The sequence below is a fragment of the Patella vulgata genome, chromosome 4 (assembly GCF_932274485.2).
Source record: "Patella vulgata chromosome 4, xgPatVulg1.2, whole genome shotgun sequence".
NCBI classification, from domain to species: Eukaryota; Metazoa; Mollusca; class Gastropoda; family Patellidae; genus Patella; species Patella vulgata.
The window spans coordinates 11,731,742-11,744,105 of record NC_065882.2 but is presented as its reverse complement, the minus strand read 5'-3'; the positions used below and the strand labels follow the sequence as shown (position 1 = coordinate 11,744,105).

Genomic DNA, 12,364 nt, shown 5'->3' with positions numbered 1-12,364 from the left:
TTGGCGTTGCTACAGCTTTCTCTAACAGTTATATAACGTTTGCCATACTAAGATTGTTAATGGGAATAGTACAACAGGTATGTGAGTCTTTCGGTCCATTGTTAAGCTACACGCCAATGAAGGAGATACACGGTAGCGTATTAAAAGGAGTACTGGGCTGCCAGCTTCAGGCTGCGCATTTCGTGTACTGCGTTTCCAAAAGGTTGTGTTTCAGCCCAGGAACACCACTTTTGTCTTTGCAATTTATGCATGATTGGGGTGTGCGGGGAGGTATTGCATAAACTGTAGTTACTCCCCGGAATTATATCCTGGGGGTGGGGGGGGGGGGCTATTAAAATTGGTCTGCATGCCCGTCGTTCTAATTCTGGTAGAATGTTCCAACTTGGTGTAGGCCTTGATAGAGTTTTAAGATGAGTATGTGATGTAGTCTGTTAGTGCCTGCAAGATCCTACGACCGTTGCCAACTAAGCAATACATCCTATTCTACAAATTCTCTATAAATGTTATGTGACCGTATTTTGTTTTATAGGGGGTACTATTAACCAATGGTGTTACTTCATTTAAGGCGTTATCAACCTGTATTTTGTTTTATAGGGGGTAGTATTGACCTATTCTACGTATTCCATAGAAGTTTATCCGACGCAATATAGAAGATATGTAGGAGTTATCGGTAATTTCGTATGGGGGATCTGTGTTGTCTCCATGACCCCGTTTGGATATTTCTTGCGGATGGAAAGTTGGCGAACTCAGCAACTGGCGTTTTGCTCCGTTTCGCTCTACGTTATTATTGTAGCCATGTAAGTTGATTGATTCGTGTAAATGATTGATTTTCTTTAAAGTCGGAGCTCTATGGTTCATAACGCCTATGAAGGTTTATCTTTGAGTCTACGGTAGCGTTGTTTCGATCCTAAGCTTATGCGTCACAAGTAGTAGGGTCGCCTACCCATTCACGTGCCTTTTCAGCGGTTTAAACCCAACTGCTAAACTAAAGAACCTTGCGAGCATTACATATTGTCATTTAGGATATTGTCGTTAGCGATATTCGGTATTGTCCATTATTGTCAGAGATGCACAGAATCGTAGGATATTAAACTACCCACCACCATCTAGAAAATAAAACGACCCTTTTTGATTATCACGGTGTTGGTCCGAGAACGCTACTCTGGCTTTCGCCCCATGTCAGTGATGCAGAAAGGGATGGGCGCTGAGGTGGATAATTGTCTATCTGTGACGACAAACCGATTTCACCAGTGTATTCATTTACGGTTGGAATCCGAAGAAGAGAAGGCCTCAATCCGGTAAAATAACGTGAAAGTGCCTCATGGAGGCCATCTTGAATAATTAGATTTGCCCAAGGATGCCAGTGTATATATTAATAATGGCAAGGATACATGTAACTAGACTATTTGTCAATGGATGAAAGTACTGATGTAAAGAACTATTTAATAATGATATTGTAGATTCCTGGACGAGTCGTTCAGATGGTTGATAGCAAATGGAAAATATGACATCGCTCTCAAGAATGTAAAGAAGGCAGCTAAATGGAATAAGGTAATTGAATAGCATTAGTATCACAGTATGAATACATCGAAACTATCTTAACATTAGTCAGTAATCCGGCGAATGATGGCAGGTTAGCAATCTGCAACAGTCAGGGACACATGGTCATAACATCACTTAGCTCGGGGCCTAAGGGAAAATATAGTATTAATTTTCCGAGCTTTGTTGATGAGTCTGTGACTCGTTGTTTGTATGATATAAAGAAATGATAACTGTTTGAGATAGGAGTATGGAAACGACATGTTTTGCTGTTGCCTGTGACGCAATGTTAGTATTTCTTAACATCACCGACTAATGTACGTTTACGGATCCGTAAATTTCAAATAATAGCTAGTCTTCCTCTCGAATAAGCTATCGTTATTTTCTTCTTGGAGCTGTGATAACACACTTTTGTAGATATAATGTAATGCTTTATGTCAACTCTTAAGACAGAAGAAAGGAAAACATTTATGTTAAGCAAATTGGATAAAGAAGACATCCTTTAAAAAGTCTAATCTCGATCTTGCAAAAATATGTTAACAAGCGGTGCCGTGCAAGATTTGTACGAAATGGACAGAACAAGCTAAAAAGGCTACTTTGCGCACAATCAGGGACTGTAATCCAGGACGTTACGGTCCGACAGGCGTCAATATCCAAGGGAACCGAGATCTTTAGAATATTAACATATATTTTAAGTTTCATCAAAATCGAATACAAATGGTGACCTCTAGAGGGCCTACAGCCTAAGTACATTCTAATTATATACTCAGCCAAATTAAAAACTTGACACTGATGAATTTCAACAAATTTTTGTTCTGGTAAGTCAAATCAATTTTAAAGTGTTTCTAACGATAGTAAGTAGTAAGAAGCCTTTAATTTCATAAAATTGTAAAGTCACGTGATTTTGAGCATATAAAGATGAAAAACCTGAAAAACACGTGCAAACACAAACTCGTGAGGTCAATCGATGCAAGTTTGCTTAAACTGAACACGCACACGTAACTTGAACTGGAAAAACAAATTAAAATTGTTATTTTCATCTTTGTTAGAAAATGCCGCGCCTTTCAAATGTAGAACGTCTACGTGCTATAGGTAGGCTCTATGCTGGTCAGTCTGTGGTCACTGTTGCAAGAGCCTTTAATTGTTCACGCCAGACAATAATTAATCTTAGAATGAGAGTGCTTCAAACTGGAACTATTGCCGACCGCCCAAGGGCGGGAGCGCCACGTGTGACGTCACTCTAGGAAGATCAAGCAATACGATTACGTCATCTTAGAAACAGATTTGTCACTGCAACCTCCACAAGTAGAGATGTTTGGTGGAAGGGTAACTGCTCAAACTGTTCGAAATCGCTTGCAGGCTGCTGGTCTTCGAGCTCGGAGGCCCTATAATGGACCAATATTGACACCTCTTCATCGCCGTAACCGACTTGTGTGGGCCACAAGACACATAAGATTTACTCAAAGACAGTGGAATTCGGTTGTCTTTAGTGACGAATCTCGATTCACTTTGAGATTTGCCGATAGCAGATTCCGAGTGTACGGTGTACCGCAGACGAGGTGAACGTTACGCTCAAGTATGCGTCAGAGAAGTTGACCGATTTGGTGGCGGCAGCGTCATGGTTTGGGGTTCTTTTTGTGCACATGGACGTTCTCCTCTTGTTGTTGTCCAAGGGAACTTAAATGCTGTCCAGTACAGGGATCAGATTTTGCAACCTGTTCTTCCGTTTATGCAGAAACATGGGCCTGGACTAACGTTTCAACAAGACAATGCTCGACCCCATACAGCAATTGCTACCCAGAATTTTTTAAGAAATGCCGTTGTCCAAGTCCTGGATTGGCCGTCGCTTAGCCCCGACCTTAATCCTATTGAACACATCTGGGACGAACTGGATCGACGTGTTCGTCAGCAAGTGAATCCACCACAGACGTTGCAGGCCCTTCAACATGCTCTTGTTGAGCAGTGGCGACGTCTTCCTCGGGTCGTGTTTACTAATGTTCTGAGATCCATGAGAAGACGTTGTGTGGCAGTACAAGACGCTAGAGGAGGCCACAACCGTTACTAAACACTTTATTCCGATTGTTCTCCAAGTCTGTGAATTTCATTTTGAGGGGTACTGTGACATCACGAACGTTATCAATGTCAAGGACTTTCAGCGAGACGTATTCTTGCTTTCTGTTGATGTCAAGGTCGTCTGTGCACAACATAACACTAAAATAGTTGTCTTAAACCAAATATTAAAAATCTAATCCCAAAAATCCCGAGTGTCAAGTTTTTAATTTGGCTGAGTATATTATTTGAGTACAGGGAGCATCCATTTTGTCGGGTAGTTTCCGTCCTAGTTTTGAAAAAAATCGAACTCATATATTTGAACCGTGTTTATAATCAAATGCAAATTGTGACCTCTAGAAGATCCATAAGCTAAAAACGTGATTTTTTATACACGCCATAATCCAGGAAGTTGCGCCAATATCGAACGGAACCGGGATCTTCGGGTTATAAACAAAATCGGAAAACAATTGTGACCTCTAGAGTATCCATAAACTAATTTCGATATTGCCTTTGTTTGTGCCCCCCCCCCCCACTTTACGCAAATATTGTTAAAGCATGTAATGCCAAGACTGCGGAACCTGTGGAAGTAACAATGGGTATCAGTTTTTGGGGAAATTTAAAATATACCTTTATATCTCAAAAATCTCAGATCCTTTTGATATTGACGCACGTACGTTGCACCTATATAACCTCCTGGAGTCCGACCCCTTATTGTTCGAAAATCGCATTTTAGCTTGCTGTCTGCCCATCTCTTGTAAAATGGAGGTATATCATGCATGGCAACAGCTTGATAACTGTTATTATCATGATTGGAAATGTTATCAATTTTCATCATTCTAGACAACCTAATTTACTTGGGAAGTTTTTATAGCTATTCGTATGTTACAGGTTGATGTCAATATGGTTGTAGAAAAATTTAACGAGCTGATAGGAAGCCAAACTTTAATTATACCCGAGCCGGAGAAGGGGGACCAACTTCTTTTGAACGAGGGTGAAACGAAGCCAATTGAGAAAATAGAGAAATATAGTTTATTAGATATTTTGAAGAGAAAGAAATTGGCACTAAACACATTTATACTGTGGTATCTATGGTTAGTATGCACAAATATATTTCCAGCGTGGGTTTTCGCCGGGTGGGACTAAAATTCGGAAAATAGATAATAAAAAGGGAATATGTTGAAAAGAGATCTGCATTAGACAGGTTCAGCTCTTACATAAATGCATATTTAAGTTATGGAGTGGACTGAAAACGTTAATGGATCCTTGTTTCAGGTGTACGGCTGCTTTATCATATTTTGGTTTGTTTTTTACGTCGTCGTCTCTAGTTGGTGATAAATATCTCAACTTCTTCCTGTATGCGACAATGGAATTTCCTTCCGGTATTATATTCTTTCTGATCGTTGATAGGTAAGTAATAATATTAATAATAATACATTGCTAATTCTAGACTACAGAGGTCGACATGTTCAGTTCTTTTAGTGGCTTGATATTGTCCCGTAGATCTTACATAACTTAACGAATTGTTGTATTCCCTTCCTCTCTCTCGCTGTAGATTTGGTAGAAAGAAAACACTAAGAACATTTTATGCTTTATGTGGGACTGGTATGATTCTGGCTACAATTATTAAAGTTACATCCGGTGAGTCTTTAACGGTAATTACCACTTTCACCATGGGCTTTTAATTTATAAACGTAATTTGGAATACTATTATATTCATGCTTTATGTTGTTAACAGGGCAAAATATAAGAAAGGCCTGTTCTACACTTTCGAAATTAAGTGATTCTGACATAAAGTAATGTATTGTGCGCAGACGATCGCTGAGAGTGGTGTATGGCTCTAAAATTGAAATTAACATCGTAATGGGATCTCGCGATCCGTCTCTTAATTTGCACACTCTGTGTATTTAAATCATGTTCATTCAAAAGTTGCAGGCGGAGGTATTCAAAGTATCCATTTTTGCCCCCGAGTGTCAATTCAAAAGTTACAGGCGGGGATATTCAAAGTATTCATTGCAGTCCATTTTTGCCCCCGAGTGTGTGATTGACTAGTATTGAATCACTCACTATTTGCCATTAGATAGCAGCTTGTCATATTAGTAAATTGGGAACCAGTAACCGATGTCATTCATAACTTTAGCTCTGTTAATTCTTCCAATCGTTAAATCCTGCCCCAACCTCAGAATACCCAAAGATTCATCGACACCAATATATATTTCAAAACCGATTAATGCTTGAAAGATATGGTTGGCTGCCCTGATGTTCGAAATTCGAGTGTCCCCGGGATCCAGAGTATAAGCGTCAATGGCTATTGATTTTTTCACAGGTAGCAATGAAGAACAGCTCTGTGTCACTAGCTGTTACCATTGTCTGGTAATATTTCAGCTACACATCAAGCTCAAATGAATTCATTTTACAGATAGTTATGCAGCATCAGTTTGTATAACTATTTTATCATTGGTTGGTAAACTTGGAGCCGGTGGTGCTTTTGGTGCATGTTTCTTCTACACCCCAGAAATTTTCCCCACCAATTTAAGGTTAGTATGAGTTCAAGCTATTCCAGTATTGGATCCGCCGCACTCCCACAATAACCAAAGTCTTCACAGTTTAAGGTCAGTATGAGTACAGATAACTGTTCACGTATGTGCACAGGTCTTGTAGTTTACCCACGTGTGACTGCTTAAACTCTACGTCCAACTCGAGTGATAAACCGTTTTAACCCTTTAATGCCAGCTTACAGGACGCTGAGTAAGGCACTGGCGCACACTCAAAATAATCAAACTTGCAGACGGTAACAACAAACCCCGCTCCCCGAACCAGCAAACTTTCCGTTCCGAACTGTACTGTACTCTGTTACAGTAAAATGCGATAGCCAGTTATCGGAAAGAATAACTCGGATGTTGACCAAATGTGATGAGAATCTGTCCCAGAAATTCGACCTCTGACGTGTTCACAAACTTTTCTGGCACTTAAAACATCTCTGGAAATGAATGTTACAGAATGTTGAAATCCGAAAGCTTCACGCCAAATTCGAGCCCTAATGCTTCAGTATCGTTTTATGGCTGATTTTATCTAGCGTAGCTGATCATGGCTAATCACAGCAAATTTGGACTATCGCAATATCATTTGGAATGGTTGCTTTCTACTGGAGAAGGTTGAAATTAAAAATAGGCGATAGGAACTTTTTCCTCAACGTCAGCAATCGTAGAGAAATCGTCGGTAATCATAGATCATTCCTGACACTAAAGTAGCTATTACTTTATATTTTTCTAGGAATGTTGGACTGGGATCAGCGTCCATCGCTGCTCGAGTTGGTGGAATGTTAGGACCATTCTCACGAGTTTTGGCTCAACATATATCATGGGGTCCAGGAGCTGTATTCGGTGGCTGTTGTTTGCTTGCCACCCTCTTGATCACCATTTTACCGGAAACTAGAGGGAAGGAACTCCCACAGACTATGGCGGACGTGAAACTTCTGTACAAGAAGATACCAGATGACTCAACATTAAAACTGAAGGATAGAAAGACAAAGATATTTAAATCGTAATTTTAAATAGATAAATAGCAATATCTAAAATTTCGACTTGTGTTTAAAGAAACAGTGCGAAGTTAACTCGAGGTGTTATGTTGATTAGTAACGAGGCAACCTTTTTTTAATACGCCCGTCGGTTCCTTCACATTTGTTTGTGGACATTCTACAGGTCACAATTTTTATTCCATTTTGACAAAACTTGGAATATAGGTTTATCTCCATAAGATCTTGGTTCCTTTTGATATTGATAGGTAACCGACCATAACATCACGGAGTATGGACCTTGTTTTTAGCTTGTTGTCCCTCTAGAGGTCATAATTTTTATCCGATTTTAAACACCGTTTACATATATCACCGTTACACCATAATGAAGACTGACTTCGAATTTCTGGAAAATCGCAACGAAACTGACTGAGTTCAATGATTAACATTATCAGCTAAAGCTAAGTAGAGCTAAGCAATTTCATTGGTCGATTCTTTGGGACAAGATACATTTGATTCTAACTGATGGAGAGTGATGAAACTTAATTAGCGTATAGCTAATTGCTCGATACTTTTCAAAAGGATAAATGCAATGTGCAATTAATATATATATGTGTCATCTATTTATTGTGGGATTGCGACGGGGGACATCAGGCGGTTGATATGGGGCGCTTCGTTACTTGTCCCCAGAATTGTAACGTTGATTGCTTAGGAAATAAAACAATTATGTATTTTTATTATTGATAAATATGTAGCGAGGTCTAATGAAGTCACATATGACAAAATCTGCTATCGGTCTTGGCTTTTTTAGACCTTACCTTCCACAAACTAAAAATGTGATTTTTCGTACAATCATGAGCAATATAGTCCAGGAATTGCAGTCCGATATTCATCAAAATCGGATAAAAATTGTGATCTCTACACTGTCCACAATCTATTTCAAGTTTCATAAAAATCTCCTCTACAGTGTTCACAAGCTTATAAAACGTGATTTTGCACACTGTAGAGATTACAATTTTTATCCAATTTTGATCAAACCTGACGTGTATGTTTATAACCCAAGGATCTCAGTTCCTGTAGATATTCGTGCATAGCTGACAGTAACTTACTGGATTATCGCCCCTGATTGTACAAAAAATCACATTTTCGTTTTAGCTCGTTCTCTGTCCATCTCTTGCAAATGTGGGCGTATTTACGGGATATCGCTTTACATGAATTTGATTGGTCAATTAAAAAGAACCTACTTTATTATTAAAAAGGAACTACGACGACCATTCTCTCTGGTGACAAGGTTTCAGTAGGCCTTTCTGGACAAGGAACGGTTTCAAATAGTGTAGATGAACTAATTACTCTGTTGAAATTGAGGGTTCTGGCTATATAGCTTCAATTCATGTAGACAGACTCCAGTTGCTCGGATCCCAAAACACAAGTATTTCCAATGCAGAAGAGCAGACAACCACTTCAAATGTCATATCTATAAACCAAAGTGTGCTCCCATGTACTTCTAGACCAGGAGTCCGGGTCCGGGGGGGGGGGGGGCCTAGCTGAATAGTGTACTAATTTTAACCTATATGGTATCAATGCATGCATATCTGGTATCATTAGAATGTAAGTCTGTCGGGTATCTGGTAGTGGGTGTGGTATTCCACTCCTAAAATGTCATGCCCCCAACTAGGCTAGATTAGCTCAAAAGTGTACCACATGAAAGTCGAACAGCAGTGTACCGTACATCTTCAGGTGTTACAAAAACACTTTGACAGACATTTCTAGTGGTGGAGTACCCCTGACAGAGATATGTAATTGCCAAATATTTCTAGTAGTGGGGTACCCCTGACAGAGCTATCTACAGAATAGATTAGCTGAAATCTGTACCACCTAAAACAGCTTTGGAGTTGTTCAGACGTACCACCATAGGAATCAGAAATGACCACTGCCAGATATACATGTATTGATACCATATAGGAGAAAATTGGTGCACTTTTAAGCTAGGTTGACCCCCTGGGCCCCTGCTCTATTCTCTGACTGGCCGTGAACGATTTATTACAATTGACTAAAGCAATATTGATAAATTATTTACTGAGCAAGAAAATACAAATACTGCAAGAAAAATATTAGCAGACACAAACCTACTACATAAATTCATTTCTAAGAACAAAGATGCTCGACAAATCCATGAAATTCCACCAAAATGAATTAAACAAATGAAATGAAATGAAATGGGGTTTAACGTCCTACTGTTCTGCTCCTGTACAGGGCTAATGAAGACGGGCATACGCCATACAGTGTGCTATGAGGGAAATTTTGCCCGAGAAGCGGCACTATCGCCTACTCTTATATCGAATTCCAACTGCCAAGGGATCTTTTACGTGCATTCCAATGTATACACGGGACCTCGGTTTTTGACTCATCCGAAGGACTAAACAGCTGTCCTTGTCAGGCTCTCCGTTCTGCACCACTGACATGGGGAAACCACGTCGGAAAATCCAGATGAACTTTCTCGGCCAATGCAGGGATCGAACACCGACCTCCACGCTAGCGAGCCAGCGTCTTAACCACCTAGCCACCGTGGCTCCAAATGAATTAAACAACATTTTGTGCAAATTTATTGTGTCTGAATGCAAACTTGATGGTGGCGAGTCTGAAAGCAATACTTTGCGTGGTATAAGTTCATCTGTTAAACGCTACCAAAAATGTGGGTACATATAGACTGAATAAAGAACGTCGTCCAGTGAAACTATACAAACTTTATAAGAGTTTGAGGCCTCACAAGTTCTCAAATCCAGAAAGCCCTCCTTTTTATATTTCATGTTCAACTGGATCTAATCCAGAAGTAGATTCCCAATGGGTTAAGTGTCAGCAACTTGGCATACATAAACTTGAACATTTCATGAAAACCATATCAAAGTCAGCTGGAATTTCAACAGACAGAAAACTTACCAATCACAGTGCAAGAAAACACCTAGATCAAAAACTGAATGATTCCGATGTTGCTCCGCCAGACATTTGATTAACCAATCAACGTTGATGTTTCTAGTGGAATACCCACAGAGAGGTCACCAATACGGACTGTACCACAACCACACCGATATGAACCTATTTCCTATGCATATAACAGTCCATTCCCACTACATGCTTCCAACTGGCCTAGTTTTCAATCATTTAGTCGTAACCCTCCTCGGGTTCCCTATAATCAGTCAAATGTGTTCTGGTAATTATAAGTAAACACATCTCTACGTGCCTTTTCTTATATCTTTCCTTGAATGTAAAAGGCTGCTTATTCGATAGCGATTCTGTAATCTTTTATTTCTCATGACTTGAAATCTCAGTTGCTAAAATTAGCTTTATGTAAAGTATGAAGAATGATGTCAATGATTTTTCAAATTAAAAGTACTGGGTCCTTATTCAAAGGATGTCTTAAGTCTTAAAAGATATATAGTCACTTAACTACTAGCTTTCATTTCAAGGTTAAGTGGTATTCAAAGGCAATGTTAAGTATCAAATTTTCCCTTCAATTAAGTTAAGTCTTGTGGTGATATTCAAATGCCAGTTTAAGTGAGAAAAATCCACTTAAGTGACCTATTGGAGGTACCTTAAAGTTAAGCGAGATTATAATGACTTCTTTGTACCGAAGTACGGTACACATTGTAGTAGCAGGCCAGTTATGGCGGTTTTTAAAAGGAAGCGGATTGAGACTGAAACAAAGACAATGTCGCCGGGCGTAATTGGCCTCAAAGTTTTTTATCCTCAGCTTTGATATGGTATTGGTATCTTGTGATATCGCCCTTCATGATTCCTCTTTGACTGGGACTGCAGGACGGAAGGCCTGGCAATGGATAACGTATAGTCGTTCGGATGATACGAATACCCGACGTCCCCTGTACATATTGGCGTGCACTTAAAAGACCCCCCTGACACTGTATAAAGTATGCCCGTCTTCATTAGCCCAGTTGGAGCTGAAGAGTAGGACGTTAAAATTTCATGTCATTTTCCTAAACCAATCGGACTTTTGAGGTTGCAGTGCCATATAATAATAGTGTATGGTTTTACTACCACCGAGATGGTCAAGGAATTTTTTTCTGATCATTTATCATGTTCGTATTGCTTAATAATGTTTTCCACAACTGTCTCATAATGAAATTTGCTGCGTTCAATTCATTTGCAGAATTTTACATTGTGATGACATTCTGTTGTAGATTTCAGCAAATATTTATACTGCTGCTATAAGAAATTCATTCCCATTTACATATTCGAAAAAATGAAATGAAATGGGACGTCCTACTGTTCTGCTCCTATACTGGGCTAATGAAGACGGGCATACGCCATACAGTGTGCTATGAGGGGAATTTTACCCGGGCAGCGGCACTTTCGCCTTCTCTTATATCGAATTCCAACTGCCAAGGGATCTTTACGTGCATTCCAATGTTTACACGGGACCTCGGTTTTTCGTATCATCCGAAGGACTAGACAGCTGTCCTTGTCAGGCCCTACGTCCTGCATCACTGACAAGGGGAAACCACGTCGGAAAATCGGGATGAACTTTCTCGGCCAATGGCAGGGATCGAACACCCGACCTCCAGGCTAGCGAACCAGCGCCTTACCCGCCTAGCCACCGTGGCTCCCATACATATTCGAAGTTAGCTGCGGATTGCGAATAGTATTGATTGAAACATGTTCTTGTCTTCGTATATAAATATGATGATGATTGCTGACACAATGATTTACAATTAATTGTTTGTCTTACCTACTGCGTTTTAATTGGTAATAGGCAATGTATCCTCAACACACACCAGGCCTTTCGGATTCTAAAGTATAGGCACTGACACAATTGCTATGCATTTCTCAATTAAAAGCCAAAGGTCTTTGTGTATTGCTAATATGTTGTTTTCTATCGTTATACATTGTTAAAACAATAAAGTTTACAATATCCATCATTACACCCCCACTTTTCGAAAACTGCAATTGAAATCGATTGAAACTGATTTTTTTAAAAACATCCACGAAAACAACTGTTCCGGCAAGGGATGCGTACTATCATAATTGATCATAAATTATAATCATACTATTTTCATGCGTTACAATATATGTCGACAAACATTTTCCAAGTAATGACAACTAAGATTTAGTAGAGCACAGTGGTGCTCTTAAGGCGACATAATTTGCGCGCAACGTGAGAAATTTGTGATTTTTGGCAGTGGAGGGTGATCCATAGTTAAAGATTCATGCTTTTTGGCTAATGTTGGTATTCCATATTTTAAGTGTGTA

At 39.5% G+C, this 12,364-nt stretch overlaps 1 long non-coding RNA gene across 1 annotated transcript; it reads left to right on the top strand.

Annotated features, from left to right (window-relative positions):
• Positions 1-4,912: 4,912 nt before the first annotated feature.
• LOC126819584 (uncharacterized) lies at positions 4,913-7,782 on the top strand. The gene is made up of 4 exons (XR_007679687.2): positions 4,913-4,998; positions 5,144-5,229; positions 6,008-6,125; positions 6,862-7,782. It is a non-coding gene; the product is annotated as an uncharacterized LOC126819584 (long non-coding RNA).
• Positions 7,783-12,364: the final 4,582 nt, after the last annotated feature.